This window comes from Mirounga leonina, unplaced genomic scaffold (genome assembly GCF_011800145.1).
Source record: "Mirounga leonina isolate KUSES-001 unplaced genomic scaffold, KU_Mleo_1.0 Mir_114, whole genome shotgun sequence".
NCBI lineage: Eukaryota > Metazoa > Chordata > Mammalia > Carnivora > Phocidae > Mirounga > Mirounga leonina.
The window spans coordinates 1,901,431-1,904,524 of record NW_023270265.1 but is presented as its reverse complement, the minus strand read 5'-3'; positions in this window follow the sequence as shown (position 1 = coordinate 1,904,524).

Genomic DNA, 3,094 nt, shown 5'->3' with positions numbered 1-3,094 from the left:
GTAGATTTTGAAAAAGTAACAGTGATGGGATTTGGTAATACGGGAAGTGGGGGTAAGGTATTCAGGAAAGAAAAGATATGAGCAATATATTTTTAAACTTTTTGAAAATTGAGATATAATTTATATACCATTCACCTTTTTAAAGTGTACACTTCAGTGGTTTTTAGCATATTCAGATTGTGCAATCATCACCATAATCAATTTTGAACATTTTCATCATCCAAAAAGAAACTTTAGGCCTACCAGTAGCCACTCCTCATTCCCCCTCCTTCTGTCCCGCCCCTGGCAATCACCAATCTACTTTCTGTTTTTATGGATTTACCTATTTTGGGCTTTTCATATGAATGGAATCATTCAATATGTGGCCCTTATGTCTAGCTTCTTTCAATTAGCATACTTTTTTTTAGGGCTCATCTGCGTTGTAGTGTGAGTCAATACTTCATTCTGTTTTGTGGCTGGATAATCCACTATAAGGACATACATTTTTTTGTCCATGCATCAGTTGATGGACATTTGGGTTGTTTTCACCTTTTGGCTATTATGAATAATGCTGCTGTGAATATTTATGTACAAGTTTTTGTGTGGACATGTGTTTTCAGTTCTGTTGACTTTAGAACTAGGAGTGGAATTGCTGGATCACAGTATCTTTATGTTTAACTTTTTGAGGATCTGCCAAACTGTTTTCCAAAACAGCTGCACCATTTTACAGTCCTACTAGCAGTGAACCCAGCTTCCAATTTCTCTTCATCCTAACCCAACACTATCATTATCTGTCTCTTTGATTATAGCCATCCTAGTGGATGTGAAGTGACTTCTCCTTATGGCTTTGATGTGCATTTTCCTAATGACTTTTCTTGTGCTTATTGTCCATTTGCATTATCTTTGGAAAAATGTCTTTTAATATTTTGTCCATTTTAAAATTGGTTGTCTCTTTATTGTTGAGTTGTAAGGGTTATTTATGTATTATTCTGTATAGTAGACCCTTACATGATTTTGTTCTCTATTCTTTTATGAAATGGTTAGTTTAGGTGCAGCCACAAGAGGATACCCAGGAGAGGCTCAGGAAAACAATTTATTATACTCAAACATCCTAGAGACAAGAGGCACTGCACACACAGGGCCACATGGGAAAGACACCAGGGTGGTCAGGAGGCCCAGGGGAATGCTTAGGTCATGACCTTTATTGGGGTTTCTGGAAAGGCAAAGCAGGACAGGGCAAACAGTTCATTATTGGCTAGTTTGAGTAATTCTGTGAGTATCTGGGCTACATGAGTGGTCTCTAATGTCCTCATACCTGGCCCAGGGATAATTAAGGCAGAGGAATATTGCCTCCTGTGGTGAGGGCCTGATATAGGAGGTATGACTCTGGATCGGTTAGTTTGTACATCAAAGGCATGCTCCTTGCTGGGACCTTTGTTATCTCAATGAATGGGCATACCAGGGAGGAAGTAGTCACTTCCCAGTCAGAAAAGTTTTTTAAGATAGAAAAACGTAATACACAAAGAATTATATATCCACTCTCTATAGATTTCCAAATATTTTCTCCCATTCTGTGGATTGCCTTTTTACTTTTTTTTTTTTAACTCTTTTTTTTAAAGTAATCTCTACACCCAACATGGGGTTCAAACTCACAACCCCAAGATCAAGAGTTGCATGCTCTACCAACTGAGCCAGCCAGGTGCCCTCTTTTTACTTTCTTGGTGTCCTTTGATGCACAAAAGTTTAAAATTCTGATGACGTCCAATATTTCTATTCTTCGGTCACTTGTGCTTTCAGTGTCATGTCTAAGAAACCATTGTCTAATGAAAGCTTAGCATGATTTACCCATATGTTTTCCTCTAATATTTTTATGATCTTAGCTCTTATATTTAGGTCTTTGACATTTTTAGTTCATTTTTACATATGGTGAGGTAGGTGTCCAACTTCTTTCTTTTGCATTTGGATATATGGTTGTCCTACAATCATTTGTTGAAAAGACTGTTCTTTCCCCCATTGAATGGTCATGGCAGTCTTGCCAGAGATCACTGACCATAAAGACAAAGTTTTATTTCTGAACTTTCCATTCCATTTGTCTATACATTTATCCTTATGCCTTGATTAAGCTGTACTTAATTACTTGATAACTAGCTTTGTAATAAGCTAGAAATTGGGAAGTGTGAGTCCTCCACTGTGTTCTTTTTCAAGATTGTGTTTGCTATTCTGGCTCTCTTGCATTTCCATACAAATTTTAGAATCAGCTTGTCAATTTCTGCAAAAAAAAAATCATCTGGGATGTTGATAGTGATTGCTTTGACTCTAAATCAATTTGAGGGTGAGCAATACATTTTTTTTTTAAAAGATTTTATTTATTTGACACAGAGAGAGAGAGAGAGACAGCTAGAGAGGGAACACAAGCAGAGGGAGTGGGAGAGGGAGAAGCAGGCTCCCAGCCGAGCAGGGAGCCCGATGTAGGGCTCGATCCCAGGACCCTGGGATCATGACCTGAGCCGAAGGCAGACGCTTAACGACTGAGCCACCCAGGCACCCCGTGAGCAATACATTTGATTGTATTATTGGATGCTATCAGAAATAAATTGGAAATAACAGATTAGCTAATTGGAAACGAGTCTTTCAGAGTAATGAGAAAGGAGTTTGTTGTGATAGTGAGTCATTTAGTGGAGGTCTTTGAAACACAAACTAAAGAGTTTGAATTTTATTAGGTATTATAGCTTTTTTTGCCCCCAAACTCATTTGTATGTGTAGATAATTCAATTCTGTTATTCAGTACTGTTGTATTTTCTGTAGCATTAAAGAGGGTTCTTTTCCATGTTTTCTTATGAAGTTGAGGTTTTAAACCAGTCAAAAAAACATTTGAATGCCTTTCCTGGTAAGGACTATAGGAAATTCAGAGTGGCCACTGCTAAGCATTCCAGGAGAAAAAAAGAACTAGAACACAAGGGTTTGCCCTCAGGCACTGTCTGTCATTGTCTATTGACAGTGGTTAATTATGTTTAAGGAAGTGACACCTGTACTTATCCTTTCGTGCCTAGGCATCATGAGTGATCTAGTTCCCTACCAAAGACTTGGCCCTAACCTTCACTTATTACATAAAAAA